Genomic DNA, 25,238 nt, shown 5'->3' with positions numbered 1-25,238 from the left:
AGGAAGATCCCAGGGGCATCCCAAAGCCTTAAAGAAAGCATGTTTAGAAAGGGATATGAAAAAGAAAAGGAGAAATTATGCTTTTCTAAAGAATTCAGAAAAGAAGGCAGACATTCAGAGACCTACATGGCTGTGGTTGGTCCGGAAGTTCTGTACTAGGAAGCAGAATTCCAAGCAGGAAAAATTTGCTATTTCATTAAGGTACTAAGTATGATGACTATCTATTTAACATAACTTAAGGTGAAACTACCTTCCTAGGGGTAGTCCTATGATTGAGCAGTGAAGCTGGAAAGGTGAGTTTTCCAACAGATAGACTAGAGATATCTTGCCAGTTAAACTTATGGGGCTATTTGCTACTCTAACATAATGATGAAAGTTTTCTTAACTCAAATTCTCAAATCTTTTTTAGACGCAGTGTTGAAACACGGAAATGGTTGTATTCCAGAGCTAAATGTTTATGTTTATATGTGGGTATGATTTTTCTTCACCTCGTTTATTCACATTTCAGTGTTATAATAATCTACCAAAGGAATATATTATTATTTAATATTGTCATATAGCCCACACTAAGAAATATTAGTGTTGCTTCACAGTTTGGAAACTAATTATCTCATCTATGTGTGCATCCAGGATAGGAGGGTGATTACAGGGATGGGATGCTGACTTTAAAGTAAGTGTCTCTATTAGTCCTGCTTAGAAAATGTAAGTAAATGATGCTCTTTACTTGTTTAATTTGCTGACATGTATGTTGTAATCCTGTCTCGATAATTAAATTTTCTTCTATTTTCTAAGCAAAACAATACTAATTTGCATATGTAGTCTTTGGATTCAATTGAATATGGATTTAGTTTTGTTCTTCAGAACTTGCTTGATAAGAACACGCTCTATAACAGGAAACCAGCACTTTGAATCCACTTTTGCTACAAAACAGGACCTGCTCAATTGGGGCAACTCAAGGTAACTAAAAATAACATATGTACCTGGTATTTTGTGTGTTTCTTTCTTATTTTAGATCAACTATGTATGTTTGTATATAAGCATTCTAATCTCTCAAAGTATACCTGTCTATGGGAACGGAAGGCACAAAGATAAAGTGAGATAACTTACTGTGAGTAGTGCCTTTTTTAAAACTCAGTGTTTGGTTCCACACCCTTAATAGATGCATAAAATTCCTAGTCATTGACCTTAACCTTCAGTCACCTTGGATACAGGAAGATTAAAGTTTTACAGGATAGAAACCCACACCCAATTCCTGAAAGATAATGGCAGCTATCTATTATAATGAGATCACACCCTGGAGTGGTCAGCTCAGAACAAGCTTGCCTCATCAAGCCATGAGAACTTCTTTGAACCATCTTGAACATCCAGAACAGAGACAACAACAAATAGCAAACTTTTACCAGGACTGCTTAATTATGCAGGCTTTTGGATCATATCACTGCAATACTTCCTATTTAAACCCCAAAGCTGGGGTGTATTCCTAGAATCTGAACTTGGGGTCATGGTGTGCTTCTGTTTGTTCTTCTTTCTGATGCACATTGACTGAATTTCCCTTCTCTGCTTTGCAACAATTTTTTAAAGGTGTATTGGGAAGAATGACCAAGTTAGACCGCTTGAGATTGCCAGTACTGGGATTTATGTACTGAAATTATATTACCCTGTTAACTTAGTGTTTGGATGCAATCTGCTTACTTACTTAAATATAATTTTTAATGATGTTATCATTTGGCTGCTGCCAAAATAAAATATTTGTAGTACTTATTTTTATTTTAAATGTCCCTCTTTTCAGTTTTTTCATTTTTGCTATTATATATTGGGTATGAAAAAACTTGTACACCTACTGTATTTGCATCTGCTACTGTGCTGTTGGTTTTATCCCAGCAAATGTAGGACCCCCAGTCTGGGGTATCCAACGTCCACGGGAGGCTGTACCCAATAACTCAGTCCTCAGACCAGGAGATGCAACAAGCAAGAGGATTTTTATTATGTCGTCTGCAGACGGGCACTCTTTTTCACACAGAAAGGAGAAGAAGCCTCAAGCTCAGCTTACAGACTGCTTATAAAGGCAAAAACCACAAACCACAAGCTGCCAAGCAGAAGAAGGAGGGGGAATTCGGGAGGGGGAATTTTTCAGGTGATTTCCAGCTTGGGTGAAGTGCACAGAAAGGTCAGTTTTTTCTCAGCAGTTTAGAATTATTATTTTTTTTTCATTTTTACTTCCTTGTACAACTTTCTTTAGCCTGACTGGGTTTGAATCCATCATTAATTCTTCATTCCTCCCTTTTCTTATGGCAAGATTTTAATCTTAAAATCTATAGGTTTTCTGTTCTTTTTAGAGCATGACTTTTTAGAGCATGGTATTGTTGGGTAAGGACCAAGGCCTGTGTCACCGATATTCGGTCTCTGATAAATTGTAACAGTCTGTTGAGGATGCATGGTCCAAAAGTTAAAAGAAGGAGAAGAATAACTAGGGGGCCTATTAGGGTATCCTTGTGTGGATTCACGTTCTTTTTGTCTTTTATCTAATCTCTGGCAGAGCTTAGACATGGAATCTTTAACAACTCCAGAGTTATCAGCATAAAAGCAACATTCTTCTCCTAGGGCCACACAGAGTCCTCCTTCCTTGAGGAAAAGCAGATCTAGCCCCCTTCTATTCTGTAGTACTACTTCTGAGAGGGAGGTTAGGGATTTTTCCAAGAGGGTAATTGACTGTTCTATTGCCCTAATGTCTTCATCTACAGCCATCTGTAAGTCTGCATAATATTGTGGTCCTTGTATTAGGGCTGCTGTTCCAGTTCCTACCCCCGCCGCCACTCCTGCTCCTAGAAGTACTGCTAGGGTCAGGGATATAGGCTCTCTTTTATATCTGCCTGGGTGTTGTTCAAAAAACTGTTTTATGGAATTTGCGGGGTGGTAGAACACTCAGGGTAGAAGCTTAATCATGACACAATAGTCTTGAGAAGTTTTGAGGACCATACTAGCTACACAGGGAGTAAACCCAGAGTTACATGCCCACCAAGCCCCTTGTGGAGGTAGGAGATAATAATTCCCTTCCCCTGGGGAAATGTAGAGATGGGCATGAGTTGGAGGTGGGTTTCCTAAACAGAGCCCAGATCCTGAGACTTCTGTGAGGGTTAGGGGGTGAGGGGTCTCTCTATGACATTGATCCGCTGAGGTGGTGTTATTGAATGTCCCTTGTGTAGCTATGCCCTCATAATAAGGGGGTGTTGCTGCTAAACATAACCAACAGGATTCAGTCAGGTTGGGGTCTGTCTGTCTAATGGCCTTATATGCTCCTTGAATTAGATTGAACATTCGGTCCCCCGTGGGTGAAACTTTTTGACTCAGGGTGCTGGAGGTCTGTTTTGACAAGATATGGGCAAGGGAAGTGCCAGAAAAAGGGTTGGGGAGGTGCTGTGAGGTGAGGTGCAGTGGAGTGACTTCAGATATTAAGGCTGGCGGGGGATTTGGGTAGCTGGGGATGGGATTTTGGATAGGTAAGATGGGGTTGGGGCCTATAGCTATTGAATGGGAGGAGGTATCTCTTTTAATAGTAAACAAGAGGCCAGGATCTGTCCCCTCCTTGTATATCCTGATTCCCCAGGAATGTCCCTTGTCCCAATCTGTAACCTTCTTTCCTGCTGCTGTGAATTCTACCCAGAGGGGGTGACACCATTTACCTTGACAGTCCTGATTAGGGACATTTGGGATCTTATGGGAATAATTTGCTTTTACAGTGATGTAATCCCAGGATGAGGATGGGGACCACCCGGTGTCCCCGGTTGTTGCACATCCCCAGTTTTTACAGTAAAAGTAATCCCTTTCTCCACATTGGGAATTGAGCTGCTTGTCTCGATGGTTACCTGGACAAACATAGAAGGTTAACAGATGCAACTTGGTTCATTGTGGTTCACGACACCCTCCCCATGCTACTGGGGCCCTCCGAACAGGGGGTAAGCTTCCAGGCCGGGTACTTTATCAGGATCCGTGAAGTCTGGTATGTCCCAGGGCGCTGGTGCTCCTAAGGCTAATTTACACAAATCTGGATACAGTATAGGCCACCAAGTACCCTTGGGTGCCATCTTATGGGTTTCAAACACTACAATACCCATTTGATTAATTACCCACCAGGTAGTCAACATAGGGAGATGGGGGCTTCCTTGACTGGGGACAAGCCTACAAACAAGTAGAATCATTAGGTATCTCTGCAGAGTCTTATTTTTAGAGGGTTGAATGTCTTGTGTAGATGCCATTTTCCAGCGTCATCCTGGGCCGGAGCTCTCTTGGTGTGGGAAGCATGGATCCAGGCTGAAGTCCTGTCTACTTTGAGGGCCATGGGCGTAGTCAGGAGAACCATGTAGGGTCCTTTCCACCATGGTTCAAGAGTCTTTACGTTGTGTCTTCTCAGATACACCTGATCTCCAATCTGGTAGGAGTGGGACGTTTGTGGACTCCCAGGCCGGTAGACAGCAGCCAAGGGCCTCCAAACCTGGTTCTGGATGATCTGGAGGGCTTGGAGTCTTGTTTTCAAAACAAAATGGTGCGGCTGGGGTTATCAAAAGAAGAGGGCAAGGGGGACAAAGTTACATTGAGGACAGGAGGCGGTCTTCTAAAGAGGATTTCATAGGGGCTTAAACCATGTATAGCAGGAGTATTTCTAGCCCGAAATAGAGCTAGAGGTAGGAGCTTCACCCAGTCTTTAGTGCCAGTCTCTAGAGCTAATTTAGTTAAGGTCTCTTTAATGGTTCTCTTCATTCTTTCTACCTGTCCTGAACTTTGGGGTCTGTAAGCACAATGTAATTTCCAACTGATCCCCAATGCTTTGGCCATTCCCTGACTTACCTGGGAGACGCAGGCTGGGCCATTATCAGACCCAATTACCTTAGGCAGTCTGAATCAAGGGAAGATTTCTTCGATTAGTTTCTTCACCACAGTCTGGGCTGCTTCCTTCCGGGTGGGGAAAGCCCAAACCCACCCTGAAAAAGTGTCTATAAACACTAAAAGATATTTATAACCATATTTTCCTGGGAGGACCTCAGTAAAATCTACTTCCCAGTTAGTCCCTGGTTGTGTCCCTCTTTCTCTCTTACCAGATGGGACCTTTGACCTGGTAGCATTCACCAGGGAACATGAGACACAATCTCCCACTACCTTCTGGACTAGTTGGTTGAGGTCTGGGAAATAATAGATTTGTTCTTCTCTTTCTAGTAGTGTCTTTAGTTTCTTGTGTTCTAAGTGCATCCACTGGTGGAGTTGGGAGATTAACTCAAGTGCCACCTTTCGGGGCAGTATGATTCAATTCTGATATTCCCACATTTTAGATTCTGGGTCCAAAGTAGCATTGAGCCTCTGAACGAGTTCCAGATCCTGCTCAGTGTAGGTGAAAAGAGCATCTCCCTCCTTTGTTTGTGCTTCAATTTCAGCCTCAAGGTCCAAGGCTGCCTGATGGGCAGTTTCATCCGCCATCTGATTGCCCCGAGCTATCGGCCCCTGGTCTCTCTGATGTCCAGGGCAATGGATAATGCTGACCTTTTTAGGCAAGTACAAGGCTTGCAAAAGGGCCACTATTGCTTCTTTGTTTTTAATGTCCTTACCAGCCGAGGTGAGGAGTCCCCGCCTCCGGTAAATTTCCCCATGTATATGGGCAGTGGCAAATGCAAAGCAGCTGTCAGTGTAAATGTTGACCTTTTTGCCCTTTGCTAATTTTAGGGCCTGGGTTAGGGCTTCTAATTCAGCCCGTTGGGGTGAAGTTCTGGCCGGCATAGCTTGGGCCCAGATTATCTTTTCTCCATCAACCACCGCCGCCCCCGCTTTGTGCTCACCGTCTCTCAGAAAACTGCTCCTATCCATATACCAGGTGGCCTCTGCATCGATTAGGGGCTGGTCGGTGAGGTCTTCCCTAGTCCCATGCATCTCCGCAAGTATTTGCTGGCAGTCATGGGGAATCTCAGTACCTTTTTCAGGAGCTGGTAGCAGCGTGGTGGGGTTTAAGGTGGTCAGGCTACCAAACTTAATCTTTTCTGGATTTTAATAGTAGTGCCTGTAATGGGTCATCCTGGCATTTGACAGCCATCTGTCAGGAGGCTGTCTAATGATGGACTCCACTGCATGTGGTGTTATAATAGTCAGGGGCTGACCCATGGTGAGTTTGTCTGAGTCTTTTATCAGGGATACTATTGCCGCCATGATTCTCAAGCATGGGGGCCAGCCAGCGGCTACATTGTCCAGTCTTTTTGAAAGATAAGCCACTGGTCTTTTCCCGGGTCCCAAAGTCTGAGTAAGAACTCTTTTTGCCATCCCTTTATTTTCATCTATGTATAAGATAAAAGGTTTTGTCAAATCTGGCAATCCTAAAGCTGGAGCCGTCAGCAGCGCTCTTTTTATTTTGTCAAAAGCTCTCTGGTGTTCTTCAGTCCAGACGAAAGGGGTCCCATTTTTTGTTAAAGGATATAGAGGAGCTGCTATTTCAGTGAAACCCGGTATCCATAATCTACAGAATCCTGCGTTTCCCAAGAACTCTCTGAGTCCTCTAGCTGAGGTTGGTAGGGGGATGGAGGCTACTGCCTCTTTCCTATTTTCCGTCAGCCAACGTTGCCCTCCCTCCAACCTGTAGCCCAAATAGTTCACCTGGTGTAGGCAGATCTGGGCTTTCCTTGCCGAGGCCCGGTATCCAAGTTCCCCCAGTCTCAGCAGGAGAGCCTCAGTACCTTGCAGACAGCCAGCTTCTGTCTCAGCTGCTAAGAGGAGGTCATCTACATATTGAAGAAGCATAATCTGTGGGTTTCTTACCTGAAAGTCAACCAGATCATGGTGTAGAGCTTCATCAAACAGAGTAGGGGACTTCTTGAATCCTTGGGGAAGTCACGTCCAGGTTAGTTGCCCCGATATTCCAGCTTCAGTGTCCTTCCATTCAAAAGCAAATATGGGCTGGCTAACCAGACTCAGTCTTAGGCAGAAGAATGCATCTTTCAGGTCAAGTACAGTATACCACCTGTGACTGGGAGGCAAAGAACTCAGGAGATTGTAGGGATTTGTAACAGTGGGGTGGATATCTTCTATTCTCCAACTGACTTCTCTTAGGTCTTGGACTGGTTGATAGTCATTCATTCTTGGCTTTCTTGCGGGGAGCAGTGGGGTGTTCCAAGGGGACTGACAGGGGCGGAGTATGCCTATTTGTAAAAGTCTTTGAATATGGGGTCTAATTCCCTCTCTGGCCTCTCTGCTCATAGGGTACTGCTTGATTGAAACCAGAGTTGCAGATGGTTTCAGAGTGACCACTATTGGAGGCTAATTGGATGCCAGTCCCGGGCCTCCTGTCTCAGCCCATGCTGAGGGGAATTTAATTAGCCAATCAGATATACCAGGAGTCCCTGCTATTGGTTCTTCATATAACTGATGTTCATCTTCCAGTCGCAGGGTTAGCACTTGTAGTGGAGCTCCATCTTTTCCTTTTAGAGTAGCTCCCTTTTTACTGAAGTGGATGTGGGCTCCCAGCTTAGAGAGTAAATCTCTCCCAAGAAGGGGATAGGGGCAGTCGAGGACCAGCAAGAACGAGTGGGAAACCTGTCCTGTACTGAGGTCCACTTTTCTTTCTGTGGTCCACCTGTATATCTTTCCTCCGGTGGCCCCTTGGACCCAGGCTGTTTTGGAACTCATGGTTCCCTTGGTTTTTGTCAAGACCGAGTGTTGAGCTCCTGTGTCTACCATGAAGGTAGTCAATTGCCCCCCTATCTTTAAATTTACCCTGGGCTCAGGGGGGAGCTCCTGGCCCCGACTCCCCTAGTCCCCTAGAGCCAGGACTGGGGTTGTCTTCTTTTGTCTATTCAGCTTCTTCAGACATTCTTGAGCCCAATGTCCTCTCTCTTTGCAATAGGCACACTGGTCTTTATCCACTTGTGGTCTTCTTTTGTCTCCCAGGTCCCTACCTGGTCCTGTTCCCTGGACTACTGTGGCCAAAATTCGACTTAACTCTTTATTTCTCTTTTTCTCTCTTTTATCTTCTCTGGCTTCTTGTTCTTTTCTAATTCTATCTTCTCTTTCTTCTAATGTCTCATGCTTATTATAAATTTTCTCAGCTTCTCTTACTAAATCCTGTAAGGAGTACCCCTGAAGGCTTTCTAGCCGTTGAATCTTACCACGAATGTCAGGAGCAGATTGCCCTATGAAGGCCATAATAAGGTCTGCCTGACGCTCCTGAGATATGGGATCAAAAGGGGTGTACATCCTATATCCCTCTATTAGGCGCTCTAGAAACCCTGCGGGGGGTTCATTTTCTCCCTGGGTTATAGCACATACCTTTGAAAAATTGGTTGGGTGCCTTCCAGCCCCTTTGAGACACACTATTAGAGTCTGACAATAAAGACGGAGAAGCTCCCTACCGGCCATGGTCTCGTGGTTCCAGTTGGGTCTGGTCAAAGGAAATCCTTCATCTATTTCATTTGGGAGTTGAGTGGGTCTCCCATCCAGCCCAGGGACATTTTTCCGGGCTTCTAGGATGACTCGCTGTCTCTCCTCTGTGGTTAAAAGCGCCTGGAGGAGTTGTTGACAATCCTCCCAGGTGGGTTGATGGGTGAGGAGGATAGACTCTATTAAAGCAGTTAGAGCCTGAGGGTCCTGAGAAAAAGAGGGGTTGTGGGTCTTCCAATTATACAAGTCAGAAGCTGAAAAAGGCCAGTACTGGATCTGATCCCCTACAGTTCAGAGGGGAAAACCTGGGCAGTCCAGGTTCCACCAGAAGGGCCCCCTCTATCCCTCCTCAGGCGAAGTCTGCTAGATGGAGGGGGGGATTGGTAGGGTTCGGTAGAGTCAGGAGAGGGATGAGGTAGTTCTTGGGGTGGAGGTGCCTGCGCAGGTGGATGGGGAAGTGGAGGATCAAGGAGGGTTAGGGAGGCTTGGTCCTCAGGGAGGACTGGCTTCTGCTTCTTTTCAGGGGAAGACTGGAGGGGCAGAAGGGAAGAAGTGAGATTCGGGGAAGCTGAAGGGGTAAAGGGCCCTTGATCAGTCTCTCTGCTTCCCCGTGGAGGTAGAAATGGCCGTGCCCAAGGTGTAGGGTTCCGGGCCAAGTCTTCCCAGGTAACTATATAGGCCATCTGGTCCGGGTGTCCATGTGGTCCTGGGTGGAAAATATATTCCTTAACCTGTAAGATAGTAGCAAGGTCAAAAGTCCCATCTCTTGGCCATCCTTTTTTGAGGCCATGCAGAGGAACAGAGACTCTGCCACTTCTTCTTTTGGACCTCCACTGATAAGTTGCGGGCCCGCTCCACAACCTCCTTCCAGTATTCCAGAGTTAAGATTAAAGGGGTAGTTAGCAATTGACCCATGATAGAGGTCACAGGAGAGAGAGAGAGAGAGAGAGAGAGAGAAAGAGGAGAAATGAAGATGCCACTCTAAACAATAGAAACAATAGTGACCAGTGAGTATGCTTGTGGACGAGTACCTATCGTTGCCCAGTTTTTCTTCTCCGGGGGATGTGAATTTATCTGGGATTCATACCTGGGACCCCCTTATCCTTTCACGGGAGTCTTTTGGTGGCGAGCACCCTATGGTTCTTTCAGTGGCTAAAGAGAGGGATGGAAAGGAGAAGGAAGTACAGAAAAGCCATCTTGTCTCCACGCATGCGGGCAGTCGGGGTCCACTAAGAGGGCTAAGAGCCTTTAGCTTACATCAGGGAGTGGCCCTGACCAGAAAACCTCAATTACTCCTTCGCCTTTAACAGTGCCACGTGAAGACTTAGACAGAAAATAAAAGGAAAGATAAAAAGAGTAAGGGAAGGCTTAAAATAGAAAGCATAGAAAAACCAGGTCTTTCCCTTTTTAAGATAGTAATATAACCTTTAAGCACACACACATCAAACTGAATCACATTCATGTGAACCGGTCCTTTCTCTCCTCCCTCCAGAAACCCACGTTGACTGTCCTGCGGGTCGGGACAGATCCCCAAGCACAAATACAGACAAACACAAAACAAAAATCCTTGCCGCGCACTTCTTGACTCAAAAACTGAAAGTACAGATCAGGAGGGGAGTAGCCAAGCCAATCTCCCTTCTCCCGGGGTGAGGAAAGCTATGCTGTCCTCCTCACTCCAGATCACTCTGGTCACGAAGGCCAGAGTGTCGGAACCTGGGGCCTCTGGGCACGTCTGCCACTCCTGCTGGTTCCCAAAATACAGACTTACAGGTCCTGTACAGGCACAATTGTTCAGGCAGAACGTTCCCAGAACAGGAAATGACTGACAGACATTAAGACCAAGAAAAACCACAAGACGTCTGTCCTTACCTCCTGCTGATCTGAGGAAATGGGTCTGGGGGCGACCGAATCCCGGATGAGCCCCCAAATGTAGGACCCCCCCCAGTCTGGGGTATCCAACGTCCATGAGAGGCAGTACCCCAATAACTCAGTCCTCAGACCAGGAGATGCAACAAGCAAGAGGATTTTTATTACGTCGTCTGCAGACGGGCCTCTGTCTCACTCGGAAAGGAGAAGAAGCCTCGAGCTCAGCTTACAGACTGCTTGTAAAGGCAAAAACCACAAATCACAAGCTGCCAAGCAGAAGCAGGAGGGGGAATTCGGGAGGGGGAATTTTTCAGGTGATTTCCAGCTTGGGCGAAGTGCACAGAAAGGTCAATTCTTTCTCAGCAGTTTAGAATTTTTTTTTTTTTTTTTCATTTTTACTTCCTTGTACAACTTTCTTTAGCCTGACTGGGTTTGAATCCATCATTAATTCTTCACAAAGACTAAGTTAAGAACATGAAATTTTTGTTTTGTGTATTACTGTCTCAAAGATTCACATCTCTACAAATTCAAGTACAATGAGAAAAGTAAAAATTAAAAAAAATCAACTACTTAAAATTAATTGAATCAGAAAATTTTTTTCTTTTATTTTCATTAAATGTGAAAAGTTAGACATCACATTCCTAAAATCTCATGTTCTGGGAATCGCTCACTTCAAAATCTCACAAAAATGTTGAACAATTAGATCAAGAAGGTGTGAGATATATAAATAAAATGCCCTCAAGGGAGTTTTATTTTTATAATATAAAATAATAGTCTTCCAGAGTTCACCACAATCTGTATTTTCTTAATCTCCAGTGTGCTCTTCCCAAAATGCGGTTTGTCAAGGATCAGACTGTGAGTCATGGACTAACAAGTTAGCATTTGTAAAAGGGTGTATATTCAAAGTTGTACCCTGATTTCAACAGCTCCCTTTTGCTTATCCCCTGCACCATGTTTATATGCCAATATATAAAAATATAAATAAGAGATGAAATTCTCCTGTCAAAAATATTTTAAAATGATGTGCTTGTCTTTCTTTTCAGTACTCTTGTTATAGAGATAATTTCTACTTTAATGTTGCTTGATTTTTAACGTGCCAATTGTAACTTGTCTTATTATAGTTTGGTTTCTCCTCCACAATCACTCTCCTCACTTTTATGATTCTTGCTGAGGACCAGGGCCTTTACGCTCTGCTTTTATAAATTTGGCTACTGGCAGGAAGCACACATTTCTAAATTTTGAAGACTATTATTATTATAATGCCCCCCTTTTTTTTTTTAATTAGTCAATCAGATTTAGTTTTTGTGACTAAACTGCAACTAATGAGGGATAGTCAGACTCTCTTCTTAGGTATAAAAAGGAGATGCCATCTTAACAAAATATGTGTGTGGATTCAGGAGTGGCTTGATACCCTTCTGCAGAGGTAAAAACTTTTTTAATTACTTATATGCTTTGTTTTATGTAGTCATTTAATTGGGTTCACAGACCCATTTCCCACAAAGGCTGTGATACTAAAATGGTTCCATAAATCCTTTAAAAATAAACACAAGAGCATATATATTCTCCTACATACAGTTTTGAAGTCTTTTAGTTAGGTATTTCTTGAGAAGTAAACTCAACCCGGTAACAGTGATATTGTCCCAATTACTTCAACATAACATGATGAAAGCATAGTAAATAAAATATCTTACATTCCTTTGGTAATAATCAATATATGCAATTTAAAACTGTTTGCCTAACTTGTGTGATATATGATTCCAATACTTATTTTTGTGTTCTTAATGAATACAAATATATTTTGATGCATTTATTCATATAATTTTATTAACAAGTCAAATTAGCATCCCTGTTTGATGAAGACTACTTTTTAAAAGAAGCATTAATTTTGATATGTACTCCTAATCGCTAATAGGTTTAAAAATAAAAGATAATATGGATTTTAAACCAATGTTAATTTTATATTGCATTAACCCAGCAAAATAGATAAATAATAAAACTAGCACTTGTTCAAAATTTCAAAAATGTACAAAACTATTCAACTATATATGTATATACACAAATATGTATATATGTGTGTGTATGTTTATGAATACAAATATTTTTATCTTTCAAAAGTTAATCAAAATAACTTCAACATTTCACATAATAATATAATCATGTTAAATAACAGTAATTTCCAAAATGCACTCAAGATATTTTCTCTGTCAGTTCTCTAGATTAAATAAATACCGATTAATTGCAAGTAATAAATAGGTACTCTCAATGTATTTATCATTCTAGTCTTCAAATAAGCCCTTAATTTTGATACACTATTTTGTTCCTCTGGAAATCACCAGTTATCTCTCTTTTCCCTATTTTGTAATTTTTGTTTCCTGCTGGAAAGTCCTTATATTGTTATATTCTTAGAGATCATGATACTACTAGAAAATTACAATATCTCAGAAAAAAAAATATGAGCAGGGTATTCCTAGCCTTGATTGCTTTGTATTATGTTTTTGAAAATTGATATCCATGCACTGAGATCAGTTAACATATGCAAAGAAAATAATTTCCATACTAAAAATTGCATTTAAATTACCATGTGGGTAGTTTATTGTCACAAAGAATAAGTTAAGAAAATTCTTGCTGATGGTTGACAATGGTGATATTGAAAGTCTGATAAATATTAACTGCTATAATCAGATAAAAAAAGAGGAAATGAAAGTTCTTCTTAAGGTTCTCAAATGCTTCAGGATCAAATTTTATGTCAGAGAACTGATGTAATCATAGAAACTAAGGCAGAATGTTTGAAAAGTAATAAAAAGAAAATAATAGAATCAGTGAGACCTCAGGTCCCTGGAACATCTCACAGCCTTTATCTCTAGCAGGGATACCTGAACATGAAATTCAGAGTTTTCTTTTTAGGTAGATGAAATACTTTTAAACATATATTTTTATATACTGGATCAGAAAAAGAAACATGTTGATAACATAAAACCAAATATTTTCCCATGCTACACCTGAGTTTAAACTGGGAAACAACACTTGTTCCTAGACCCATGAGGAAATTCTCCACATTTCGAAAACACATAAACAACCTCAAAAAAAGTTAAACCTTAGTTTACACATAACAAAGCCACATGTGCCCTAGGTCCTAAGTTACAGTTTTGATTAAAATTGTGAAAAATATTTTTCCTCCAGTCACAAAGTAACCCTTTGAATTATGTGGTTGTTAGGATGATGCTGGATACCAACTCTTATAATATTAACTTAACAAGAGCTCAACTCATTGAAGGATGACATTTACTTATGAAAACTAGGATATCCTTCACCTAAGGCAAATCAAACAAAAATGGAAAATGAATGCGGACAAAATATATACTCTCTACATGTGAACTATATACCGCAGTGTATTATCACAGCCCCAGATGTCATAAAGGAGAGAGAATGTCTGGGACACTGAAGACTTAACATTCTAACCTTTTTTGGAAATCTGATGTCAAATACACATGCATTATGCATAATGCATCGACTATGCTTTTATTTATGAATACATAATCTTGTAGCATACAAATATATAGCTTCCTCCAATTGACATATATAAATATTGTAAAATATTAATGGTCTAATCTAATTTATAGTCTAAGTATAGACAAAGAAATGTGTTATAAGGAGGGGTTCTGTGCCATCACACAAGTTTATAAGTACTGGATTTAATTAAATTTGTGACATCATTTATGAATGTTAATATGTTATTGAATGAAAATGTTCAGTACAGAGATATTTTAAATAATTTGTTGTGGTTGCTGGCTGTGGCTGCTCTCCTCAGCTATGGTTGCTCTCCTGCTCTCTCAGTTCTCCAATCAGTCGTCTGGGCCAGACCCCAGGGCTGGTGAGGACTCTGCACCAGCGTCGCTGCATTCAGATGCAGGAGACCAGGTTCAGTGACACAGATCTGCTTTATTGCAGGAAAGTATGGGCTTATATAGGGGTAATAGTCCAATCACAACACAGCATATGGGATCCCTTATTAGCATGGCATACTAGTATCCTATTACAATCTAGTGGGCCAGATGCCCTATTAGCATGATAAGTTTCATTTTCTCTAAGTTTCAGATTCTGGAAACCATGTGACTTACATAGTTTTCTCTCTGATAAGAAACAGGAAGCACTGCATTCCAGCATGGTAAGTATGTAAGGCAAAAGGCAAAAGCAGCCATAAGATTTTCCACAACATCTCCCCCTATTTTTTCATTTTTAAGAGGCACAATTCAGGATATATAGCATACTGATATCAGTCCAGGGGCTGTATGTGGTGGATTTTTCTGTTGTGCATCAAGACAAGGTAGAATGGCTCAGGAGGCAAGGGATCGATCCCTTATTGTGGACCCATCCTTCAAGATGGCAAGTTGTCTCCAGAGCAGGCTGGGCCAATTCCATGCCAGTCAGTGGGAGTTGAGGTTCTTTGCCACAACATTGTTGTCCCCACCTCAAGGTTCACCTAACATTATAGACTGTGCCTTTCTTAGGTTGTCCCTTCTTTTGAGATCTTACCCATCATTGACAACCAGCCCTTGAAGGGTGAGTCCCTTGGTATGATCCGGCAGAGCGAGAGGCAGGGTGTCAAGCTTTGGCCCATGCAAAGGCCTATTAAGGGGCTAAGAATTCAATAAAAGCTGATGGAGTGGGGTCATCCCATCTGGGGTAATGATGGGGATTATGGAGTGGCAAGTTCTAGGCATCAGTCTCATAGTCTGCCAACAAGAGTATATATTGTAAGGCATTTCCTGTGGCTCCAGCAGTCGGGCCATTGTCTTAGGTCCATTGCATGGTTGTTTTGTAAGACTTTACACCTATGCTCAAGCCTATTTTTCCTATCTCTATTATTATAGGTTCATAAGGGCAAGGAACAGCAGGTCCTTGTCCATAGGGCCGTGTTTGTCCTTGGGGTTGGCAAAATCTGAGGAGATAGGATGTTGAGGCAGAGTGGCAGGTAGAGAAATGTGGGTTTCGACAATGTTAAGGAGACCCTTGACAACACAGGACCCAAAAATCAGGAGAAGGGTTAGCGAAACAAGGGCACCAATCAAGGCAAGAGTTAGCAGTAATGATGACACAAATAATAAGGAGCATAGACAGGAGGTTCTCTCTGGTTTGAGGGTTTCGATTGGCTATAGTCTCTTCTTGTGAAGTGAGATTCTTAAGGTCACCCCAGGTTATCGGGTGTGCCGTTGGAGTCTGTTGCTTTCGTGGTCTGCGATGCGAGGTTGGTCTCTTGGTGGTTGAGAGGTGCATTTATTCCTCCAGGGTCAGGGATTCCATCTCCGGGGTCAGAGGTTGTGGAGTGAGGTTTTCTGTCACCGGAAGTTCTGATGTTCTGGGCTGGGATCCAAATGGGGCCTGGAACATTATTTGGAAAGACACAAGCATAACCTCACCCTTGTGTTCATAATAGGTGTGGAGTTTTCCATTCACTTGTGAGAGGGTCCTTCCATCTCACCACGGGGCCAGGAGTTAGCTGAATGAACACCCCCCAATGCCTTATTGCTGGTGGGAGGCCATTGGAGTCAAATTTGAGAAAATTTAAGACAAATAATGCTTTTTGTATAATGAGTTAGGATCCTTATTGCATGGACCCTTGTCATTATTTCCCCTCATTTTTTGTATTTGTTTAATGAGTGTTTGGTGGGAGCATTCAATAATTCCCTGACCCTGAGGACTGTATGGACTGCCAGTTATATGATTTATATTCCAGTCAGAGAAGAAATGAACAAAGGTAGCAGAAACATAACAAGGGCCATTATATGTTTTTATTTGTCAAGGAATTCCCATAAGGACCATGGCATATATGACAGTCCTTATGGCCTGAGAAGCTGTCTCACCAGAGCAGGCCAATGCAAAATGGACATTGGAATAAGTATCAATAATATGATGGATATACTTGAGCTTGCCAAAAGGAAAAAAAAATGAGTGATGTGCATTTGCCATTTCTTGTTGGGACCAAGGCCTCTAGGGAGAGTTCCGGCAGGTTGTAATGGTCCCAAAGGTAGAAGAGAGGCACAAGAGAAGCAGGCATGGACCAAATGCTTGCAGCTCTGAATTGATAGAGTGGGTAAAAGCCTATTTATAGCTTGGGGAGAAAGATGAAAATGGGCATGTAAGTCTCTAGCTTGTTGAATTATGGTGGAGTATAGGGTGGCACTGAGGACCAGTTTGTCAATGGTGGCATTGCCCTCTGCCAGAAGCTCCGGGAAATTGGTATGAGACTGCAGGTGTTGACTATACCAAGGGGCAGAGTGCTGCTCGAGTAATAATTGTAATGAGGAGAGCAACAAATCGGGACTCTGGTGGGGCCGTAAAGCTGCAAAGGCCGGATGTTGTAGAGTCTGAACTACATAAGCGCTTTCAAAAAAATATTATAGGGAGTTGTAGGGAGATCCTGAAAGACCTGTAACATGGCTGAGAGCTCTCTGAGCTGTACAGAGAAAACCTTATGTGAGGAGAGTTGTCCTTCCTGGTAAATTACATAACCAAATTTGCATTTACTAGAATCAGTAAAAATTAGAGGAGCCTGAGGAAGAGGGCTACACTTTGGGAATGCCTGGGGAAATAGGGATGGGGAAGCTGTCTTATTCTTTGGAGGAGTTTATGTTCACAATAATGATTGTCATATTTCCCCTGATAGACTAGTAGGAGAGTTTGGAAGCCAGGATTGTCAAGGAACAATGAGTGGAGCATGTGAAGTGGAAGGGGAAGAACCAATGATTAGGGTTTGCGGCCATACAGAAGACAGGAGGTGTGGACAAGTTTAAGGGCTAGCATAGCCCATGCCTCAATAGCCGGGGTGACATTGTGAAGTTGACTACATGAAGAGTGGGCCCATATCAGGGGTCCCTGGATCTGCCAGAGCACTCCAAAAGGGTTTTTTTTTTTAGTAGGAATATCTAGTTCTTGGATGGGAACCTTTGGCTGTATCCCATTTACAAATGCTTGGAGAAGGTGAGAATTGATCATTGTGACAACACATTGTGCCTCTGGAGAGACCTTGCGGGGAATGGAGATCATATCAATACCCTGCAAGATGTCAAAAAGTGGTGTAAGCTCTTCTGTGGACATGGATAAGAAGACCTGTATCCAATTGATGTTGCCACAGAGGGCCTACGCAGAGGGTAACCTCATCTGGTAAGGTAAGAATAGGAGCTATGGGCCACTCTTGAATAGAGTGGCCCACAAAAGTATAAGGGTCATGTAACTGTATTTTATCTGCTGCAATAATAAGACCTAATGCCTGAAGGTTTGTTTTGCATTTTTGAAAAGCTCCTTGTAGGATGTTAGGATTCTTATGTATGATAAGAATATCATCCATATATTGTAAAATATAAACCTCGGTCAGCAAAGTTCTGCAGGCATGGTCCACATAATATTGGCAGACAGTAGGACTGTTTTTCATGCCCTGAGGCAAAACCTTCCATTGATAATGTTGTACTGGAAGGTTATGTTTAGTGACAGGTATAGAGAAGGAAAAATAAGGCTTGTAATCATCATGAAGAGGAATAGAGAAGAAACAGTCATTAATATCTATTGTAATAATTGCACATTCTTTGGGAATAGCAGTAGGGTGAGGCAGTCCCTGTTGAAGCATCCCTAAAGGCTTCATATGCTCATTGATAGCCCTTAAATCATGTAAAAGCCTCCATTTTACTGACTTCTTTTGTATTACAAAATTGGGAGAATTATGAGGACAAAGGGAGGGCTCAATATGACCCAAGGATAATTGTTCCTGGACCAAAGAGATCAAGTGAGTTAATTTATGTAAAGGAAGAGGCCGCTGCTCCACCCATACAGGAGCTTTAGTGTCCCATGTTAGTTTGATGGAGAGGCGGCTTGTGCAGCGGTGCAGTGGCCATTAGAATTGGGGGTGAGGTTGGGGAGCATTACCTACCCACTGGTCTACAATGCGGTCATCATTAAAGGCTTTGTCATCTGTAGTTAAAACTGCTTCCATGTTGTGAAGGGTATCTCTCCCCCATAATTTCTGGGGAAGCCTCATGGCTAAGAGCAATCTAACAGCTCCTGGGTTGCTGCTCAGATCAGTCCAGATTACTGGACATTGGACCTGTTGGGTGTTCTGTAAACACTCAACTTCTTGTATAGGAGGTCCAGGTTTGCAGCGCCAATGAGACAGTGCTTCATCTTGTCTCATTATTGTAATATCGGCCCCTGTATCAATTAGGCCTTTAAACTTATGGCCGTCTAGGGAAAGTTGCATCCTAGGCTTCTGCAAATCAATAGGTATTGTCCATTGGATATGGGGGGTGTATTCCCTTACTTCCTCTCTTTGGGGCAGGGCTGAGAGGTGCCCTGTTCCCTTTTTAAAGGCACCTTTTGTATCAGTTTATCATCTGCATCCACCTTAGACTTGCATTCTCTTGCCCAATGAAAGCCTTTGTGGCATCTCGGGCATTTTGAAGGGGGAACCTGGCTCCTTTTGGCCTCTTTCATAATCTTATTAGGACAGGTACATGACCAATGGCCCTGTCCCCCACAGGCCCAACATTCACCTTTGTCCACCTTGGCCTGCAGCTGATGAGCAGCCAGCGCTTCAGCAAGGGCCACAGCATGGGCCAGAGCGGTCCCCACATCTCAGCAGGCCAGAATCCATTCAGAGACATCCTTGTGTCTGACAGGTCCTATGACAAGGAGACACTCTGTAGAGCAGCCTTCATATACAAGATCCTTGAGCAAGCCATCGGCAGCTCCCTGATGACTGATCTTTCTATTTATACTTTGTTGGCATCTCTCAACAAAATCAGAGAAAGACTCGCCTGGTTTTTGTATCAATTTGGTTAATTTGGTATCATCGTGAGTTGGCATACTTCAAAAGGCATGAAGCGGGCAAAGCCATACTTATTGAAAGTAGTGGGGAGGTCCCTGTGCCTGAGCTTGAGGGGGAGCGGTTCTCAAAATTGCCACATTCTACTAGAGCGTCAATTCCAATGTTTTGGATGTTGGTATTTCTATTGTGCTCTGCCTGTTGTTCACATTCATCTTGGTAAGCAGCTTTCCATAAAAGGAAATCACCTCCCTGTAAGCAGGCATGAGTGATATTCTGCCAATCATAGGGGCTATTGACTGATTGTATCTAATAACTGATCAAACCAGGGGGAGTGAATGCCATCCTCAACTGCTGCCTTACGCAGCTTCCTTAATGTTCATGAGAATATAGATTCCAGACATTGGGGTTGTGTTGTCCCCGATTGACAGTAACTGGGAAGAACTGTGGAAAATCTCCCATTGTATCATAGAAGAGGAGCATAGGTGGTAGTGGCTTCCAGTCCTCTTCCAGGAGGGAGGGGTAGATGGACTGGGGAGAAACTTCCTTAAAGTCAGTAAAAGATTGAAGAGGGTAGCCACCGCCCTGTAATGGCGGAGCAGAGGTGGCCTTAACTTCCTGTTTTTCATCAAGGGAGCTCTCAAACTCCAATTCCTCATTTTTTATATCATCATTATCAGTCATTGTTTCATTAGAACAAGAATTCCTTAGTTTTGTTTTAACTGGAAATGCCTGGGACAGGCCGTCCTCAGCATCCTGTTGTTGTATTTTCTCATCTATCTCTTTAATAGGAGACCTTCCTGTTCAGGGGCTTCAGGGGGCAACCCCCCAAAGGGAGGCCAGAATGGCATTCATAATGGGGTAGAACAGCCCAGATTGTGGGCGTCCCTCCCTGACTTCTCTACGCCAGGCCAAGAATAAAATGCAAGCCCATTGTTTGGGATCCCAGCAACAAGAATCTGTAAAACAGGGGGCAAGAGCTAGTACTTCATCTAAAACCTTAGTTACATCCTTTTCTGTTACCCTAATATACCTACTCCTGAGGAGAGGAGCCAGTGCAGCAATGTGGGGGTCGACAGCAGCTGGATGACTATTCCCCATACCAGAGTTCACTCACCCTGCAAGATGTACCCAAAGGGACTCAGAAACCGTTCAAGGAGACGGTCAGAGAAAACAGGAGTGACATGCCCAACCGAAGATCAGGAGCCAGAAGAAAAAGCAGAACAAAATGAAATCGGTGAGTGACCACAGGAAGAGCACTGAGAAAGGGGGCATCGGGAGACCAAGGTGTTATAGCTCAGAGTGTTATAGCTTTGTGGTGAGGAGGCCCCAGCCCCATGTTGGGTGCCAGCTGTGGTCACCAGCTGTGGCTGCTCTCCTCCTGCAATGATCACTCTCCTGCTCTCTCACTTTGTTCTTAAATACTTTGAATTATGACCTTGATATTTACCAAAGAAAATAAAATTTTAGAGAAAACTATAAGAATTCAGAATGTACAAGCATATGAAAATTCTTTACTCAAGAATAAATCAATGTTGCTGTTTTTAATATAAATAATAAACACATTAGTATTTTAGCTGGAGTGATGTATGGATCCTTAGATGGGTACTAAAGTGGAAAGTTAAGAATAATGATGAAAGTTCACATTTGAATCATAGATCCTGAATAAGGCTAGTATATAAAATTTTGTGATTTAATAGATATTTCTGAACCTTATAATCATGATTTTGTGATAAGGCACCTTCTTCAGTTGGAGTCCATAGTGAATCTAGCTTCTGAAAACTGTGGGCTCAGCGTGTAGAAACAGGTAAGAGAAGCTCAGCTTCACCAAGGTGTGAGTTTGGAAACACGTCAGCATTCCTGGTTGATCCTGCTAACTGCAAATTCATGGCTTCTGTATTTTATGCTTGGCTTGCTTTTGAAGAATAGTAATTATTACAGGGGCTTTCCACCTCTAAGCTATGGAAGTGCTTGTAAACTCAAACTTTTTGCTCTAGATGTGGTTTTTCTGTATAAAAGCTTGCCCTAAAGATGGCACAGTGCTGCACTTGAGACCTGAATGCTCAGTGTAGTTGCCAGCCAGCAATTTCTGTGTCTGAGTGGTCTCCTCTTGTGAAACACCCCAAAACAATTTTAAGTGCTAATGATAATTCTGACTTAAAACTTTTTTGTGAAGGATTTATGAGGTGGAAAATAATAATGCAAAGATAAATGTCTCTTACAGTTACGAATACATAACACTCAAGTAAAACTACTTCTAAATACAAACATTTAATAAATTCATATAGATAGCTAAAATGAAAATAAATTAAAATTGAAAATAATTCTGCTTAGGTATGCATTAATAGATCATTTAAATTCAGATACAGGAAATTATTTTTACATTTTTATTTACTTTCTATTTAACTTTCTCTAACATCGATTTATACTCATTAAAGTAAAAATTTAATTATGTTGCATTCCTTACTCTTCAATATTAATTTTTAAATATTACCTATACCCTGAATAAAGTATTTTAAAATGTTACTCACTATTACATGCTGTATTCAAAATTCAAAAATTTGTCATAAACAATTTGAGTTTACCAAATGAAAATGAACTTGCATGCATAGTTTGGATCATTTTCAGATATACATCAAACTGGGAATACATTAGGGAATAACTGGATTGCTCATTTTCCTAAGTGGCTTCTGCTAACATTAATGATATGCTTCTGTGTTACACACAAATACATAAAATCAGTTCATGATACATTTATAAAAGACAATGAGACAAACTGGGTGTGATAATGCATGCTTTTAATCCCAATACTCCAAAGGCAGAGACAGGCTAACTGCTGTGAGACCAAAGCCAGTCAGTTTGCCATAGAGAGTTCCAGGTGAGCTGTGGCTACAGGGAGACCTGGTCTCCAATAATAATAATAATAATAATAATTATTATTATTATTGTTATATAAATAAAATTAAAATAAAGATGGTGATGACATCCAAACCAAGGATATTGTTAAGACTGTGGTAAGATGTTATAGTAGTCCCAGCCCAGAGAAGTAAACTTTGACATGAATGCATGTCAGCAGCTGTATGATGGCATGGCTTAAATATTTACAACATGAATTTTATTATTATTATTATATTGTCTCTTTGAGATAATGTCTTCCTGTACCTTAAGCTGGCCTGAAACTTTCTATGGAGATTAGATTGGCCTCCCTCTCACAGAGATCACAAGTATGCACCACCATGGCCGGAACAACTAAAATTCTAAATGTTGAATATTAACCCCATGTTTCGGTTGTTAAACCATTAATATCATCAGTGGCTGATTACATCATGGGAATAGTATTCTTATCAAAGAACCCAAAAGGAGTTTATTTGGCCATGTTACCATATGAAAATATAGCTAGAAAATACTGTCTTATGAATGAGAATGCCCTACTCAGACATCAAACCTACATGGACCCTGGCTGGGTCTTGGAATTGCCAGTCTCTGGAATGTGGAGAAGTATATTTCTGTTCTTCCTATGTTACCCAGTATATAGCATTTAAAAAATATATATAGCCAAAAGGCATGCATGTTTCTAGTCATATAATATAAATACAGGTTCAGAAATAAGAATAAAGAACATATTGGAGTTTTCATTGAAGATATTATTTGTCAATCCATTAAAAGTTAATGAGCATCAAACTTCCAATTAGTGTATTTTCAGCAGACTCAAGATCTGTTCTTTTAAAGCAAGGTGACAAGGCTATTTAAAGACAATATAGGATGGGATTTTTATTAGTGAATGGGGACTTATGCTTTATTTTCAAGAGAAAACAAAACTATAAAGAAAAATCTAGCAATGTGCTTTTATTTTTCTAAAAATAAAACCCAGAAATAATTAGAAAACAAAATGTCAGAAACTTATTAGAAATATGCATGTAGCAAATATGAAATTTAAATTACTGATCAAAAATAAATTTTTAAAAACACCATTTAAACATGAAAAAGAATCAACACCACAAAGCAAAAGGCAAAATACTTAAAATATACATATATTTATTATGTATTTAACCTCATTAATAATAAGAGAAATATGGGACTGGAGTGTGGCTCAGCATTTAAGAACACTTGCTGGGTTTCCAGAGGACCTGGGTTCATTTGCATCACCAGCATAACAGCTAAAAACTCTCTGTAACTCCAATTTCAGATGATTCGATGCCCTCTTCCAGCCTCCATTGGTTTTGCATGACATGGGTGCACCTATATACATAGAAGCAATACACTCATACAAATAAAATAAACATAACAAATAAAATATTTAAATAATAATAATACGATAAATAATAACTACTACCCAGTGATATACCAAGAAACATTGATCAATCAATTTATACTGCTTAGAAACCATGAAAAAAAAAAACTGCCAAGGATTGTAAGATCCTCTAAGATCATGAAATACATATGCATCATTGACTGAGGTGAGTATTGGCTTCCTATCATCGAGCATTGCTGGAAAATTTAGAAGTTCAAATTTTCATGATCTTGCATTTATGTTCTACTACTGGGTGTCACCTTGAAAACAGTTACATGAATGAGCCTAGATGTTTGCAAAAATGTTCCTAATAGTATTGCACATCACAGACATTATCCATTTCTCAGATACTTATTAAGACTGACTAGTTATTTTTCTAATGTTAAGAAGGTTTTTTTTGGCACAACTTGCCAGCCTCTCTCCAGGGAGCCCTCTGGGGCTGGTCCCACCCTCTTTTCCCTCTGCTTCCCTGGTCCTGCATGAACCGCCAGCCTCTCTCCTGGGTAAATCTATCACATACTCTGGGCCTTGACTCCCCAGCATCATTCACCCTCCCATCTCCTCCGAACTTCTCTACTCCTAGCCTGGGTCCTGTCCCATTCCATGTCTTGGCGCCCCAGACAGGGCAACCACCACTCCTTCCTGATCCTTTGCGTCCAGACTAACCCCGTTCCTTCTTAAACCCCAGGAGCATTCTGGGCCTGGTCACACCCTCACCTCCCTCTGATTCCCTGGGCTGTACAACACTCCAGCCTCTTTCCCAGACACTGGGACTGACCTCTCATCTTCCTGATCCTTTGTATCCAGACCAACCCAGTCACTTCTTGCAGTTCTCAGGAGTCCTTGGGGCCTATCCTGACACCCATTTCCCTTAGCATCTCTAGGTGGCATGGCCACCAACTGCTCAAGACCAGTGCCTTTCCTGGGGCCTTCTCCCAGGCCAGTCCAACCACTTAGTTCCTGAGAACAACATCTTTCCTGGAGGGATCCAGAGCTTAGGAGAAAGCCTGAGAGCAACTGATCCTCATCTGACTTGGGCCTCTGTGGGCAATCCTGAAAACAAAAGCAATCTGGCCACTTCAATATAAAATGAAAAGAGAACCGGAAGCTTAGATGAACCAGCTTTTCATGCCCCAAAAGTAAACAACAAAGATACATAAAGTTTACAAAAAGAAGCAGACCTAAACTTGAAGGATTGAATTTTACACAAGAATCAGAAACTACAAAAGAAATTCACATGTCAAAATCACAGAGAAAAAAATAATAAGACAAGAAACCAAAATAACATATTCACACCAAATACCAATAGTCCTCTAGAGGAATACAATGAGAACCCCCTAGAGATAATGCAGGCCATGGAATGCAAAAGAAAAATTATAAACATGATATGCTGGGTAGCTTTAGTGTCAACTTGACATCTGGGTTGAGGGAGCCTCAATTGGGGGTTTGCCTCTATTGGACTGGCCTATGGCCATGTCTGAGGGGCATCTTCTTGATGAGTGATGTGGGAGGGCCCAGCCCACTGTGGGTGGTGCCACCCCTTGGCAGGTGGGCCTGTATTGCATAAGAAAGCAGGCTGAGCAGGGGCCAGAAGAGCAAGCCAGTAAGCAGCATTCCTCCATGGCCTGTGCTCAGCTCCTGCCTCCAGGTTCCTTCCCTGGGTTCCTACCTTGGGCTCTCTGATGAACTGTGACCTGGGAGGTGTAAGCTGAATAAACTCTTTCCTCCGAAGTTGGTAGTGGTCAGAGTGTTTTGTCACATCAATGAAGAAACAAAGACAACGTGATTAAAGAATTCAGTGAATTTAAAGAACAAACAAAGAAATCAAAGAACTGAAGGAGGATAGTGATTAAATTCTGAATG

The sequence above is a fragment of the Nannospalax galili genome, unplaced genomic scaffold, assembly GCF_000622305.1.
Source record: "Nannospalax galili isolate Female #2095 unplaced genomic scaffold, S.galili_v1.0 scaffold140, whole genome shotgun sequence".
In the NCBI taxonomy this organism is placed as follows: domain Eukaryota; kingdom Metazoa; phylum Chordata; class Mammalia; order Rodentia; family Spalacidae; genus Nannospalax; species Nannospalax galili.
Note: the sequence above shows the minus strand (reverse complement) of the source record.